General features: G+C 40.7%; 1 protein-coding gene across 2 annotated transcripts in view; it reads right to left on the reverse strand.

Moving 5' to 3' along the window:
• RGS6 (regulator of G protein signaling 6) overlaps positions 1 to 17,446 on the reverse strand; it is a 905,069-nt gene that overhangs the window by 736,716 nt on the left and 150,907 nt on the right. The gene's annotated exons all lie outside the window — the stretch shown is intronic.

Below are 17,446 nucleotides of genomic sequence, written 5' to 3' on the forward strand. Positions count from 1 at the left end.
GTGTAAATTTTTTATTTCACTCCTCACTGCCTATCACAGTTTCGGAGGCCATGGAATGCCCAGATGGCACAAAACCCCCCCAAATGACCTCATTTTGGAAAGTAAACACCCCAAGCTATGAAGTTCAATAGCCAGTGCGGCTCTTCTGCTTGATTCCGAGCATGCGTGGAACTTTGTGCGTCGGAATTGTGTACACACGATCTGAATTTCCGGCAACGGATTTTGTTGCCGGAAAATTTGAGATCCAGATCTCAAATTTTGTGTTACAGAAATTCCTATGGAAAATGTGTGATGGAGCCTACACACGGTCGGAATTTCCGACAACAAGGTCCCATTGAACATTTTCAGTAGGAAAATCCAACCGTGTGTACGGGGCATAAGAGCTGTAAAAATGTGGAATAGAGGTGGTTCTGGCCAGCTCAGTAGCTTTAAAAAAGGCCTGGATTCTTTCCCAAATGTACATAATATAACTGGGTACTAACCTTTTTAGGTAAAGTTGATCCAGGGGAAATCCGATTGCCTCTCAGGGGATCAGGAAGGAGTTTTTTCCCCTGCTGTAGCAAATTGGAGCATGCTTTGCTGGGGTTTTTCGCCTTCCTCTGGATCAACTGTGGGTGAAGGATTGTGTATATGGGATTGTATTTTTTTTTTTTTTTTGGTTGAACTAGATGGATTTGTGTCTTTTTTCAACCTGACTAACTATGTAACTACTGGAGATTATTCCTGGCTCCTGGCGAGCTTTATTTATCTCAGCTCGGTTCTGTCTAGAGGTGCCATTAGATGCAGAGGATTGTGAAGTTTTGCACTCACACTGGGAAGTTCTGACATGAGTCACAGGCGTACATGCTGTCGAAAGGACAGCCATCTGTTCTGGTGAGTGTTGACTCTACAGGGGAATGGTGACTGGTCTATGATTTCACTTCTGAAGGTGGTGGATTGTTTCATCATTTTCCATTCATAAGGAATATTCTTTCACTGGAATATTTTCAGTTATGAACTGACTGATCTTGCACATCGTTTGATATTTCTATGTAATTTGCACATCTATCTCTAAGTGGCGCTACACATTTTTTATGTTGTTTTATGTTTGTTATACTACCTGTATGTGAAAGCTGCCACACAACTTTTTTTGTTTTCACAGTGCGGATTTTCATTTATATTATATTTAGGGCAGTATGCACCCAGAGGTAATGTACTGAACACAAGCAGTCTGCATAGTGGGTATTCGTCCCTGGGTGCATACTGCTTTAATCATTAGTACCACTCAGTTCACCGCCCTTTAGTCTCTTACAAAGTTGTACAGGTTGCCAGCAGCTGGGCATGACAGTGCACCTGTGGTTTCGGCCCGCAAAAAATGCTGGGATCTCATGCCCCAAGGATCCCAGTGTGCATGAGGCCTTAAAGTGTATAAGATTGTTAAAAAAGAAACAAACATCAGTGGCCAAAGGACTCACCCAAGAACTAACTGTCCCTGTCATCCACTAATCCCCACCATCAATCTTGTGCCATTCCCCTATGTGTTACTGTAGGCAGTCACAACACACTGGCTCTGCAGGTCCTTCCTTAGTCTCTCCTGCTGCCACAATGCCTAGCACATGGTTTCTGCATGTGACATCAGCAACATAGATGTAAGCCCTCATATGCACAGTGACCGATCGGTGTCAGTTTATTGATCTTGGGTGTCATTTTCCTACTGTTGGATGCTTCCTTATTAACATCCTGGTTCACAGAGTGAGGTTATTCACATAGTTCTTTTGATGTATTATACAATTGTGTATACGGCTGCCAATACTGTGAATTCACTTTCTTTCATATCATGTTGTAGACATGCCTCTACACATTTTCTAAAGAAGCGCATTGCCAGATTTGGGAAATGGACTGAGAAAAGTGGCTCCTGTTCTGAAGAATGAATCAGCTCTTTGTCAGCTAAAGATATTTGTTATCTGGTATAGGCACATACCTACATATGTTTTGGGTGGCCCGATTTTGGGGTGCGGTAGTTGAAAATGTGAATGCTCACCTTCAGCTGTCTCTTCCAGTTTTACCAGAACTGATATTACTAGGGATTCAAGATGGTGAGCAGTGGCCTAGATAGACTAAAATGCTAATTTCGTATCTGTTTTATTATGCCAAGCGAGAAATTATTCTTAAATGGAACTCCCATTCCTCCCCCTCTGTAGGTTCATGGGGAAGCTCTATCAATGTTGCTCTTCCTCTATTTAAGTTAACATATATTAACAGAAACTGTCCTAAATAGTTTGAAAGGGTATGGCAGCCATGGACAGCCTAGTAGAGGTGGTTTACCCCTCATAGATCATGTTGGTTGACTGATAAAGGCTGCGATACTCTTTTATTCATCTCTTCTGATATGGATATGTCATGGATTGTACACTGGCAATTTACTCTCTTTTATCCCTGATGTCTGTATCCTAGTATGTTGAAAAAGCTCTGCTACCTTTGTCATTGTCAGTACATTAAGCTGTTTTCAATTAATTCCATTTTTGTTGATCTAGTACCATGTCTTTGGTTAAATAGGAACATTCTGTCCCTTTTTGTTCCTAATAGATATTTGTTATCTGTATCAGTGGTGTTTGTTACATATTTTCATTTGATGTGATGCTCAAGATGTAATAGTATATGCTGAGCTGTAGATAACTAAAGGTGGCCATAAAGGTACTATACTATTCATGCCTCCAGGGCTGATGTTATAAATCTCTCCTGACGGGCTCCCTGCAACCATGCCTACATCCCACCTAACCCCCCCCCCCCCCGGGATTCAGCGGAAAAGCAGCACTGACTTTATCCGTCTACACCCCAAAAATGAAAAAACGTCCCTTCTCGTCCCTCCTCTGATCCCACCTCCTGGGCCTCTCTGTGAACCTGATGGGGTCTAGGGAAATGTAATTTAAGCCCCATTAAGCAGGTAGGAGTGAGGGCATGGTCTAGTGAAATCCATTTATTAATTTAGGTAGAAATGAACAATAAAGCTGCCCTGGGCCCCCCTGTTTAGCTGATGGGGCCTGGGCCAAGTACAACAGGACCCGTTGTACTGCCTTATCAGCAGCCCTGCATATCTTTATGACTGATATCATGCCATATCAAATCAGTTATTTAATGTTATCAGTTTTTATTTTTTTTGGGTGAAATAAAAAAAAAATTCTTTCATACATAATTTGTTGATTAATTGGCATCTTAACAGTCCTAATCAGCTGCATATTCTCTATATTTTATTGTGCCAGTTTAACTGCTCAAAGCCGCCTTCAGCATCCAAGGTTCCTAAGCAAATTAGAGCTTCCTTGAAGTCACTGTTTACAATCTTTGCTGTACCCCAGATGCCTTAATTTAGATCATTGTACTACATTACAGCTTGTATATTAAAAAAAGGCTATTGTTAATAATGTTTTGTTTTTTTTCAAAATAATGCAGCTTACATCTTATGAATCGCATATTGTGCTCAGCTGTTATCTATATATATGTTACTTATACATTTTAAAGTGATATTAAACCCAAAAGCAAACATTTATTACATTTAAGCTTGCCAATTCTTAGATGTGATGGCTGAATTCATTTTCTGTTTTTAGGTTTTTTTACTTCTATTTTCATCTGATGACTCAGCCAGTAAGACTGTTTTTTTTTAATTAAAAGAACAAGCTCTCCAGTAGAATGCTTCAGTTACAGAGATGAGACAACCCAGTTAACACTAGCAGAGGTGTTTATAATTGTCAGATTTTATTTATTTATTTATGTAAAATCTTTATCCTAAAAAGAAAAAAAAATGTTTGCTATAACGGTTTATAAAATATTACTTGGAGCTTGGCTTCAATTTGTTACCGTAGTTAAATCTGCTAGTACACACCCCCCCCCCAGACTGACAATGCTGCTGTCCAAAGATGCCCCCTGTTCTCCTTCATCCAGAGTGGGGGAACTCTAATACAGTTACTGGCCAGATCACAGTGAGAAAAAAGGAAGAAAAGAAATGGATGCAGCCACCACATCTAATGATTGGTAAGCTGCAATATATTGAATTTTTGGTTTGGGGTTTAATACCGCTTTAATGCATTCAGTCAGCAAAATACAGGTCTTGTGCAAATGACAGAAATGACTCAATAAGGGGTACAGAAAACGTTCACATTCATATTGCATATCTCAGTTTCAATCATTTAGTGATGAAAAACAAAGTCAAGCTAGAGAAATTTGACACTTATACACTGAATGGGCTCAAATTAAGCACATAAAAAAATAATCCAAATGTGTAGAATAGCAATTTGCCTGTTTTGAAGGAATTCAAATATACAATGCAAAGGTTGATTGCTAAGCAACTGCTAAATGGCTGTCATGCTGAACATTACAGAAAAGGTTCTAGACAAGGGTCTATACATTATATCAGGGGTCTCAAACTGGTGGCCCTCCAGCTGTTGCGAAAACTACAAGTCCCATGATGCATTGCAAGGCTGACAGTTACAAGCATGACTCACACAGGCAGAGGCATGATGGGACTCGCAACAGCTGGAGGGCCACCAGTTTGAGACCCCTGCATTATATAATTAAAGAGAAGCCAACTAAAAGAGGACTTTTTACTTATCTTTAAATTCCATATCATAGAGTACACAGTACAGGAAACATGCATAGTATTCATACACCATGGGTTATAGGAGTGTTCCTTCAAGTGATTGGATATTGGCAAAGCTTTAGAGGAAACGCCACCTGGGACCCCCCTAACCCTAGCCCACCTTGTGATCCCCCAGCTTTGTAGCAAGCAAAGGAGAGTAAACCAAGGAAAGAAAGGGAGTGTGGTCTGCGGTCTGTACTGTACTCCAAGAAAGGAATTTTACAGGTAAGTCAAAATTTCCCTTATCTTAATCACACAGTACAAGACACAGATAGAACATCCATACAGTATGGGATGTCCAAAAGAAATGAATAGGTATTAGGAAGGGTGGGCAAGAGTGTGAACCTTGCAGCCAAAAGCTGCATCAGCAAAAGATTGTGTGTCCACCTGGTAAAACTTTGAAAAAGTATGAACAGAACACCAGGTGGCAACCTTACATAACTGAGCTATAGAAGCATGGTGCTGAAGTGCCCAGGAAACTCACCCCAATCTGGTGGAAAGGGCACATAAAGGCACAGGAGGAGATTTCTATTTGAGATTGTAAGGTCTTGCGATCAGAATCCTTATCCATCAGGCAATCGTGAACTTTGAAGCAGGGGGTTACTTGCGAATTCTAGAGAACAGGACAAACAAGGGATCTGTCTGTCTTATTGGAGCAGTAGCCTTGAGTTATACTCTAATGGCTCTGACTACTTACAGGCAATGTAAAGAGATTTCCTTTCGATGCTTAGCAGTAGGGCAGAAAAATGGGAGGCTAATGTTCTCATTGAGGTGGAATGCTGAGGCCACATTTGAGAGAAAGGTTAGCCTTGGGCATAAGAAGTCCTTGTCATTGTGAAGAATGAGAAAAGAGCCAACAGTTCAGAAACATGTCTGGCAGATGTGATAGGGACCAAATAGGGCTGCTTTGCATTAGAGATCTGCTAGCTGGGTGTCCTTGATCAGTTCAAAGGGTGGTTTCACCAGGGCAGAGAAAACCACACTTAGATACAGAGGAAGCACAGGGTGATGTGCAAGGGGGCATAATACAAGATACACCTTGAAGAAGTTTGGCTCCTGATTGGGAGTGTCTGTGTTCAGTTTAATCAGCTGATGCACTTGCAGACTTCTAATGAGGAAAGTTGCAGCATATGCATCACTTTAGAAGTACTTAACACATAAAGTTGCTATTGCAAAGGATGCCTAAAATTTGACTTGTATCTTAGTGCAGACTTCTGAGAAAATCAGTAAGCTAATCACACAAGCAGGAAATTACATGTCTGGGGCAGTTCTCTACACCAACTGTGCACAGAAGGCCTGCAGGTTGCCATGTTGTACTGAAATTTAGAGAAAATTCAGCTGCAGAATGAAAATGAAAGGTAATTTTTAATAACATTAAAATACAATTTGACTTGTTTAGCAATTGTATATACTATATTATTATTTTTTTATGTTTTTTTGAAAGTAGAGGTTACCCTTTAAGGCAAATTTCTGGTCAAGACTCAAATGTAGGAAGGCCAGAATGTGAGGTACAGAGTAATCTCTGGGATTGGAGTGCCTGTTTTCACACCAGGCAAAAAAAGGATTTCTAAGTGCAATAATATATCCTGGAAGAAGCTTTTCTTGTTTTTAGCAAGGTAGGAATCACAGACTCAGAAACTCTATCCTGTAATACATGGATTTCAGCTGCCATGCCATTAACAGCCATGCCATGGCTTTACTGCCAGAGACCTAGAAGCAGGATGGTATAGAGGGCCATAAGATAGTCAGGGGTTGTCTCCTAGAAGTCTAAGTATGTCGATATACCAGGTTCTTCTGGGCCTTTTTGTTACAATTAATATCACCGTTTTCCTCATTTGCTGTTTTTTTTCTTGAGCAGACAAGGTAGGATTGGATGAAAGGCAGAAATTAACCTGTACTGAGACCAGGGGATTATCAATGCACATGAGGTTGAAACCTTGGTTCTGGCAACAAACAGAGGTAGTTTGTTGTTGACTCTAGAGACTAGTAGGTATAAATCGTAGGTATTCGCGCTTTGGTAAGGCTGGGCTGCTACCTCCCCTAAGGGCTCCACTAATGAAGCACCAAAGAGATAGGTATTCTATAAAGGGGTGGGTGGCGCCGTCACCTGAAGAGTGACCTGCAGGGGTGATTGTCCACTAGGCACGTTAAAGTGCAAGTGCTGCGTGAAATGTATAAGACAGGGAGCGTAATGTGCAGGTGATGTATAAATAAATAAATCAATTAATGAGGTCCCCCTAATAGACTATATCATACAGAGTGTGTAATATAGTGCACTGTCAGTGTATAAAAAAGTGCTATATCCCTAGTTATATCCCCAATTTATATGATGAAATGTATTGATTTTTTTATTATTTTTTTATTTAACCTATTCAATTTAACTCTACTTTGGATGCACGTGTAGGGATCCAGTGTTTTCTACACACGTTAGCACACCATTCTACACACTAATGGTATACATTATATATTTTTCTCCATTTGGATTTCCTATATGATGATTGCATTTTTTATTCATTTAATCTACTTAATTTAATTCCACTTATATATCTGGATGCACATATAGGGTTATAGCACTTTTTTATACAGGGACAGTGCACTATATTACACACTCTGTATGATATAGCCTATTAGGGTGACCTCATTAATTGATTTATTTATACATCATGTGCACATTACACTCCCTGACTTTTACATTTCACACAGCACTTGCACTTTAACGTGGCTAGTGGACAATCACCCCTAGAGGTCACTTTTCAGGTGACGGGCAGCGTCACCCACTCCTTTATAAAATACCTATCTAGAGGCTAGGATGTCCACATTTAGAATTCCCATTTTTGGTATACCAAATTAAATACATTTGAATGAAAAGCACATTCTCCTTGATCAACACGTGACAGGTGAGATAATCCCCTTTCCAGTTGCCCACTCCTAAGATGTGGACCGCAGAGATCACTGGACAGTGTGTTTCTGTCAAAGAGATGATGGTTTGCTTTCTTCAAGGCACACAGACTCCTCAATTGTTGATGTTTGACACATGGCATTGTCCCATGACAGTGGTTGATGTTTGACCCGTGGCATTGTCTGACTGTACCCTGATTGGTGCCCTTTCAGAAGCGGCAGTCCAGTGCTGCAGGGCCAGCCTGACTGCTCTGAGCTCCGAGATGTTGATGGAGAGCTTGACTTCCCTCAATGACTATGTTCCTTGGACTGTTAGGGATTGGAACACCCCTCCCCAGCCTGAGAGACTTGCATCTGTTGTGATAACTTTGCAGTTACAGGAAAAGAAGGGCTTTCTCACTGTTAGGGGTGGAATGGTAATCCACCAAGAGAGGGAATTCCTTCTTGGCTGGACAGGAGCATGGCAAAACGAGAGAAAGAGCCTGCTTTTTCCAGATAGAGAAGATAATTTCTTGGGAAGTTCTTGAATCAAATTTTGGGAATGGTACTGCTTCCAAGAAGGCCACAATTAGGCATAGAACTCTCATGGAGGATCTTAATTGGGCATGTCTTCTGGATCTCAATTCTCAATCATGTGCTCTTAAAGAATTACCTTTTTTTCTGGTAATAAAGAATTTTGCTTGGCACGTGTCCATGGCAAGACCCAAGTATTCCAGGCAAAGGGAAGGCTAGAGAGCAGATTTGTTGAAATTTGTTACCCAGCCAAAGGTCTGGAACATCTAAATTGTCCTGTGGATATTTTCTGATAGTTGTAAGGAGAAGAAGAAGGTCATCTAGATAGCCTGCGACTTGGATGCCCTGAGTTCTGAGCAGGGAATGCAGAAGTGTTAGACCTTTGTGAACACTCTGGGAGCAGAGAATAGGCCAAAGGGCAGTCCAACAAACTGGAAGTGGTTGTCTGCCAATGCAAAGTGCAGAAAGTACAGATGAGGTGGCTAAATGGGCAAACGTAGATAGGCCCCTGGACAGGGATGGCTGTATTAAATGTGACATAGATGCAGAGAATTCTGCTTTAGTGAAAGAGGCTACATGTTGTGTGCCTGAAATGGATCCAGAATCAGATGCTGAGATCAACCTTAGAGCCAGTTCTTGCTTCGGTGAAAGTGGCGCATCCCTCTGACGTTCTGTATTGTGTAGGCCTACGACGGGGTGAATGTTCACCTGTGATTCTGCATTGGTTCTCTTTCACTTGATCTTTGCCATAGCTACAAGTGAGGTTATTCTCCTGCGGGGTACTCACAGAACAGTGTGCAGAGTATATGGGAGGCATGTAGATAAGGAGTATGCAGTAATCTAGGTGTAGACCATCCTGTAATGAATCCTCAAGGAGAAAAAGTGTGAGGAAGCCCCTGAATATATTATAAGGGCTCTATGCTGAGGTGGCATTAAAGTATGCTACTAGTGGTGGGATGTAACATCTGGTCATCCACCTGAGACTGAGCTCTGGGTGGTTGAATTTTAGTGCCAAGTTGGAAAAGTTTGAATGAATCCAAACATAACCCCATTTTTACATGTGAGTACCCATGCAGGATCCAGTGCCCAAAGCAACATTACAGGCCGCCCCCAAAACATGTGGCTTGGGTACAAATCCCAAGGTTTTTTCGAGGTGGCACCGATCCGGATACACTGCTTCCATGCAGGCATTAGAAGACCGAGAAGGCTTGATTAACCACTTCAGCTCAAGAAGGTTTACCCCCCTTCATGACCAGGCCATTTTTTGCGATACAGCACTGAGTTACTTTAACTGATAATTGCGCTGTCATGTGACATTGTTCCCAAATAAAATGTCTGTCCTTTTTTCCCACAAATAGAGCTTTCTTTTGGTGGTATTTGATCACCTCTGAGGTTTTTATTTTTGCGCTATAAACAAAAAAAACAATATTTTTTACTTTCTGCTATAAAACATACCCAATAAAAAATGTAAAAAATCTAATTTCTTCATCAATTTAGCCCAATATGTATTCTACTACATATTTTTGGCAAAAAAATCCCAATAAGTGTATATTGATTGGTTTGCACAAAAGCTATAGCGTCCACAAACTATGGGATATTTTTATTTCTTTTTTTACTAGTATTGGCGGTGATCAGCGACTTATAGTGGGACTGCGATATTGCGGCAGACAAATCGGACACCTAACGGATACTTTTGACACTTTTTGGGGACCAGTGATACTAATACAGTGATTAGTGCTAAAAAATATACACTGTCACTGTACTAAGGACACTGGCAGGGAAGAGGTTAACATCAGGGGCGATCAAAGGGATAACCGCCTATAAAGCTTTTGGTGCAAACACATGCATTTGCTCATATGTATGCATTTGAGCAGCACCAAGTTGGTATGCAAAATGCAGCGTCCAGAAACCAAGCTCATCCTTAGTCAGACTACAAATTGCTGAAAGCTAATGTCTACATGGTTACTTTGGGTAACTTCACATTACTGCATTTTCATACCTCCATGGGCAATTTCCCCAACATTAGACTGTTCAATGTTGGATGAAATTGAGGCAGGGGTTGACTCTACAGTACTTAGGTGTTTCTCAGACTGTTGCTCTACAACATCTGTGGCTATGAAATAGTTTTGTCAATTACCGTAATTATCGGCGTATAACACGCACTTTTTTCAATGTACCTCGGAGGGGAAGGAGGGAGATGAACGCTGCCAGAATTCACGAGCCGTTGTCTCCTGTTTGCTCGGCTCTCAGTCAGCTCCCACGTCACACACACAGTCCCGCCTCTGCCACTGGCATTGGAGCTGGTCAAATGCTGATGGCAGAGGTGGGACTGTGTGTGTGTATGAGAGCTGACTGAGAGCCGAGTAAACAGGAGATAAGGGCTCGGTGATTTCCTGCACTGTCCAGGCTGCATCGATGGTGAGGCTGCAGATGAGCATTGGGGCTAAAAAATACAGATGATAAGATCATCAAATGAAATGCAGAGTTGCTGGTCCCAACTCTAAAACAAGAAGACATCTTAAAATATCTCATATGAGTGTTAGCCATTTGGTGCAAATCCCTGAGTTTACCTAAAGCTGAAGTTTAGTTAAATTTTTTTGGCTTACATAATCAGGGACATAACTGTAATGAAATGTGCCCCATGTCCGGCTAGCTGCTGCATAGTATAGTAATCTTCTCTGCACTGCTGCCAGGTCCTTCCCAAGTGTAAATAGTTGCACCTCTTAACCGCCCCTTGTGCTTGCCTCCTACATTTATAGAACTTGCACTATTCTTTCCAGAAATAAGTGTTATGTGAATGGAGGATGGGCATATGAATGACAGAACTTGCCTCTTCCACTCATAGAACATATTTATGTTTCCATGGAGTAATGCATAGATCCTTCTGGACACAATATGGTCTGTTAATTACACTGGTCTACAAGGAGAAAGCAACACTGGTCTACAAGGAGTAGCAACATTTTACCAGAATTGGATCACTAATAACAGAAAATTAAGTCCTGAGTATTAATTGGCTCCAGTTTCCAAGATACAGCTTCAAGTCAAAATTGCATCAAAATAATTCAAAATTACGAGGGGGGTGTGCGATTATGCTCCATTACTTTTCTGCAAAATGTGATATAGCAATGAGAATGGTGCCACACCAATCATTATAAATGTATCTTTTTATCGATATCAATATCATAAATTTCCATTCATTTATTGTTTTTTCATGTAACATTTTCATGCTCCCTCCACACCATTGGGACTGTGAAAGGCATGGACTTTTTCTTCCTGTTTAGCCAATGATGCAGATAAGTTGCACATGTAATGCAACAAAATTGAGGAGCCGTACTCTTGTCCTCATCCCCTATTTTGCATCCAAAATATAGTTGACATGCCTTTTTTACCACTGCCGTCATACTGCACTTTTGAGATGCAAATGTAACCTCGCCACAAATGTAGCAGAATTTATCTGTGTTGTTTACACAGTTTCCTGGCATCATGCCTTATGAGGTAAAATATCACGCAGCTGTTCCTTGGAAATGTTAGGCAATGACACCTTCACAAGCCATCAGATGTAACTGTATGATGAGTAGATCTGACCAAGACTAATGTGCCTTGCAATAAAAGAACAATAAATGACGGTTAGGTAATAATCTTTAGCCCTGGTTCACATTGGTACGATTTGACATGCGACATGCAAATCGGCGGCAATTGCCGGCAATGGCACTGTCCTAATCGGTGCGACGCTGCATTTGCGGCGCAGCACCGATTTCAAAAAGTAGTTTCTGTACTACTTTTTGCAATTTCGTGCTGCGATTTACATTGCCATCTGTGCAGAAACCTGCACAGATGTCTCTGAAACCGTGGCCGAAATCGGGACTGACATGCGGGAGTGAAATCGTGCGAGATCATCCCCGCAGCTCAGTGTGAACCTGTGCTTAGTCTCAAAGTGAAGATATATATATATACACTTCCACGTGGTACCATTTTCATTGTTCTCCTGTTCTTTGTTACAAGGCATCATGATCATCAGACACCTCCCTCCCTTGTAGGCAAATATACTCGCCTGTGTATAAAGCATTAGTGTGAAATATCTTGAAAACTTTAGCCAACTTGTACCTTCATCACCTGTTCTCTAATTCATCTAATCAAAATATGTAAGAATTAGCACATTTTATCTCAGAGCTCAATAATTTCAGTAAATGGTATAATTAATAGACCAAAAGAAAACAATATTATAGAGGTTCATTGTTTGAATTTACACGCACACTTTAAATACAGTAATCGGTAAAGAGTTAAATGCACAATGTAAGCAACAATATATTTAGAGTATTAATTCTGTGGTGACTTGTTTCATTAAAATTGCATTAAAATGTGGAAAATGATGGAGAGAAGAAAGTACGTATTATGCCAGGACTTTTAGATGATTACAAAACAAAGATAGACAAAGTGGGGCAGCTTCGTGCCAAATGGGACATTGACTGGTAATGAATTGTGTGTTTTACAGCCTCCACAGCATTGGTCCTTGCATTAAATAGAATTGCTATTCATATACAACAAAGTAAAACACTGTAGGCCTGGGCCAGAAGAAGGCCTATTTAAAATAAAATAATCCCTATTTTTTCCAATTATATTTTAATTAAGTAGTAGATTAAGAGAAAAAAATATATTAAATGTACAGGGTGCACAAAGAGTGTTGCACAACTGGCTGTGCATTGAGATAAAAAAAAAAGAAAGCATGTTCAAGTTTGAACATGAATATGCAGGCTTTTGAGTATAGTGTGCCTAGAAATGTTTGTAAGAAGTTGAAAGTGCCAGATATACAGTATAAAACAAAAGGTCTAATTACCAATCTCTATCAAGAAATTGCATATTTAGTGGGAAAACTAAGCAAACACCCCAACGTTGTTGGCAGTTGCTACAATAACATACCTTCTAACATTAGTCTTTCATAAAGAGGAAGAGGCACAGTGTGGCTGATTCAGCTCACCATGATGAAAAGTGGACAGGGCTACTAAGCTGAATATTAAGCATGGTTTAAAAGTGTGTGGATAAATAGAGTGTATGCAAAGTATACACTGCAGATGTTTGCTGGAGTCCTGTACTACTTCTGGACTACTTAGTAACCAGCAACTGTTGAAACAACAATTACTTTGGTCAGGAGTATGTAACATACAGCACAGTATAAAGATTGCAGTGGTTCAGATTTTGTAGCAGTGACCCTTACATTGCTGGTCCTGGTGTGGATGATCAGTGGGAGAAAGAAACTATGCCCTGTTGGTAGTTAGTGGAAGGAAAATGCCAGGTGTTATCAGATAACAGTCAGATTGTAAAGCGGGCACCTAGAAATTACTGCTAACATTCTCTTTGGGAACCTTGATTATAAAATACCAAACTCACTTGTACATAGATCAGTAAAATCAAAGAAAAGCCAAAAGTCTTAATCCACTTACTGTATTTCCATATATTGAAGAGGTAAGAAATGTTAGTTTTTTTTGTTTTTTTTCTCATGACAGGTTTCCTTTAAACTAGGGCTCAATAAATCCCAGGCGACAGGTCCCCATGGCAACTAAAAATTGTGTCCTGGTACCTGGGCTGCCATCCTCTGTGAACTTATCTGTCTCGTATAACGTCACCTGCCACCGCCACCGCCACCCATAATCACCGGTGTGCATCTCTGTACACTTGAAACATCCATACACAGCCCTGGAAGAAACTTAATTTTTGCAAGGGCTCCTGGCTATTGGTTAGCGTGGTCATGTGACAGCGCTGACCAATGAGAGTCTGTTCTTTCTTCCAAGACAAAAGAAGAGACTCTCATTGGTCAGCACTGTCACATGACCACGCCAACCAATGGCCACGATTATGCTTCAACACAGCTTCCAGGGCTGTGTATGGATGTTTCAAGTGTATGAATATTCACATCGGTGACGGTGGGTGGTGCAGCGACAGATGATATTACACAAGACAGATAAGTGTATAGGGGACGGCAGCAGTGAGGAGGCTCTTAGGAGGGTCTTAATGGGGTTTTTTTTAGGTGTGAAGGTGGAGATACCCTTTATAATCTAAAAACAAAAAAAAAAGCTTTATCTCTGCTGCTCACCTGCAGCAGAGCTAAAGTTTACTTTTCTTCTTCACATACCAGCACTCTGGGGGGGATTTGTGAAGAGTGGGGGAGGGTAAATTGTGAAGAGGTGAGAGCTGTTGGGGGAGGGGGTTTTGTGACAATTGCTGAGAGGGCAATCGGCATAATAATGAGAAGTTTCCCCCATAACAGGTTTTTATAGTCATTCCTTCCGGCCAGCCTATAGCCCGGCATTATGTCGGGGTTATTGGCTGGCCACTCTGATATAAGTAAGTTAGGGTTTGGGGGTTAGGGGGGCACAAATGACTTGCCTTGCCCCAGGTGCTGACAACCCACGCTACGCCAAAAAAAAACTGGCTCCTAACTTTTTTAACTGGCTCCTAGATTCAAAGCAAATTTTTCAAGCCCTGCTTTAAATGTATTGGTAATGAGTGGAAACAAAATGGAGGAAAAGTTGGCTGTATACCACCGAGAAAGAACTAATTGGGACATTTATCAATTCTGTCACACAGAACAGCAGTGCTTAACTAGAGCAATGAGACAGATTATGAGACATATTTATGAAAGCTAGGCACTTTAATTCATAAATTCCTCCCTTAGCCGCTCTGAAGATGGGTCATGGATGGGTCTTTCAGCATGACAATGACCCAAATCATACCGCCAAGGCAACTAAGGAGTGGCCCAAGAAGAAGCACATTAAGGTTATGGAGTGGCCTAGCCACTCTCCGGACCCTAATCCTATAGAGAATTTATGGAGGGAGCTGGAACTTCAAGTTGCCAATCGACAGCTAAAAAACCTTAAAGATTTAGAGAAGATCTGTAAAGAAGAGTGGACCAAAATCCCTGCTGAGATGTGTGCAAACCTGGTAAGCAACTATAATAAACGTCTTACCTCTGTGTTTACCAACAAGGGTTTCTCCACCAAGTACTAAGTCATGTTTGCTTGGGGATCAAATACTTAATTTACTCAATGAACTGCAACTCAATTTAGTATCGTGTTTTTTCTGAATTTGTTGTTGATCTTCTGTCTCTATCATTTAAAATACACCTATGATAAAAATTATAGACCCTTCATTTCTTTGTAAGTGGGAAAACTTACAAAATCTGTAGGGGATCAAATAATTATTTTCCCCACTGTAGCTTTTTAGCAGAATAAAACCTACCCTTGACCAGTTCCTTATAGTGTGTCTTCAAAATTTGTCTCATCTCTCTAGTGGTAAATCTACTGCAGACCTATGCATAGATAACAATCACTTATTTCAGAGAAGCTAATGAAATTAATTGTTGTTTACAATATAAAGTACTGTGGGTGTTTTTTTATACTTACACATTTATTTAAAAGCATAATTTGCATTGCAGTTGCCATAGGGCCCACCCTGCAAAGCTGAGCATATGTTATTTTAAACACTGGTTGCCCTGACTGTCCTTAGCCAAAAATGCAAGTATATTTATTATGTTTTGGCTCTGCCAAGTGACACTGGCATTGAAACAATGTAGACAGAGTTGGAGGAGAAGGTTCAACTGCCTGGCTCAGTGTCACAGGACTCTGATCTGGTAAATCAGCGGACATGCCTCTGTTGCCTGCTTGTGATGATGCCCTGATTGTTTAGAATTTCCAGTGCATGAAGATGTCATTTGTAACATTGTTTTTAAATTAACCACAGAACATATACCCTCCTATTGCCTGCACCTGGGGTGAACTGCTATCACTACCCAACTCTTGATATGCCATTGAATATAACACAAAATATAAAAAATTTCAGTGGCACAGTGTAGAGTAACTTTTCCCACATGGACTTCCCTTTCCGGCAATTGCATTAAAGCGGTTGTTAAGGCTTAGGTAAAAAAACCTCCTCTACTGCATGTGTTTCCCCAGCCCCCCTTATACTTACCCGAGCCCGATCATGATAAAGCAGTGTTCATGAGAACAACAGTAGTTGGCCCGGCTCTGTCCCGCCTCACTACACAGATTGATAGCAGCAGGTGCCAAAGTCTGTGATGAGAGAGCAGGGGGCAGGGCCGAGTAGCCCTCTCTGTGTCAATGGACGCAGACAAAGCAGCTCGGGAACAAGCCCGCACAAGTGCCTCCATGGGAAGTTGTCGAAGGGGAAGAGCCAAGAGTGCAGCTGAGGGACCCCAGGAGAGAAGGATGGAGGATGGAGGATGGAGGCTGCTCTGTGAATTACCATTGCACAGAGCAGGTAAGTATAACATGTTTGGTATTTTAAAGGGAAAAAAGCTGAAGGTTTAATGACACTTTAATGAATACTGTAAAGTATCACTTTCATGTATATATACTAGCATACCTTTCTTAACTTTCTAAGATGGGAAACAGGGATTAATAGCAAAAAGTGGGCAAAGGACACACCTCTGACACATCCCATTACGTGGAGAAGACACAAAAAATGATTGGGTAAATCCACGTGATTTTTTTTTTACCACTACTATTTATGTATACTGGCTTTTGAAATTTGCAAATGCAACAATTTAGAAATTGAAAGAAAGGTTTAGCACTGTAAAACACCTTTTGATAGATAAATAGTGTATTTTTTTTAAAGAAGTATATATATCAGACCATGAGGGACAAATGAGGAAAGAGGGACAGAGGGACTTCCAAATCAGGAGTAATTGGCAGCTATGTACTAGTCAGATTTAAAATACATGCAGTGCTCTAATTAATTACCTAACGAAACTACGGGATGTTTTGTAATATTTGCCCAAAAGCAAATATAAACACTTACTGGATGATATTTAGTTTTCTTAAATACAAGATAGAGTTGATTTACTAAAACTGGAGAGTGCAAAATCTTGTGCAGCTGTGCATGGTAACTGATCAGTTTCTAACTTAAGCTTGTTCAATTAAGCTTTGTCAAAAAAAAAAAAACTGGAAGCTGGTTTCTATGCAGAACTGCATCAGATTTTACACTAACCAGTTTTAGTAAATCAACGCCTGTGCATCTTAAATAGCAGCCATATTTTTCCCCTTTTCATCCTTTTGTGTATCTCTTTGCTGTTGATCTCCTCCAACCTCTTTCAGCCACTCTCATCTACATGGATTCGCTCCAGTGTTGGCTGCTATTCATTGCACTGGGCTGGGTTCCTGATGGTGACAGCAGTAAAACATACCTGTGCAATTTGTCTCTGCAAAATTGCTTATACTCTCAGTTTGGGGCCCATGTGACAGAAGCAAGACTGGGGGGACAATTGTCACTCCTTAACAAGAATTGTTTGAACAAGGACCAATATGTTAAGCTTACTGGGTATTATTTTATTGAAAGCTACAAATTTTAAATATTGGAAACAAAATCTGAAATTACAATAAAATGTTAGGGATAGTCCTGCCTACACAAAGAGGC

This window comes from Aquarana catesbeiana, linkage group LG13, assembly GCF_042186555.1.
Source record: "Aquarana catesbeiana isolate 2022-GZ linkage group LG13, ASM4218655v1, whole genome shotgun sequence".
Classification (NCBI taxonomy): domain Eukaryota; kingdom Metazoa; phylum Chordata; class Amphibia; order Anura; family Ranidae; genus Aquarana; species Aquarana catesbeiana.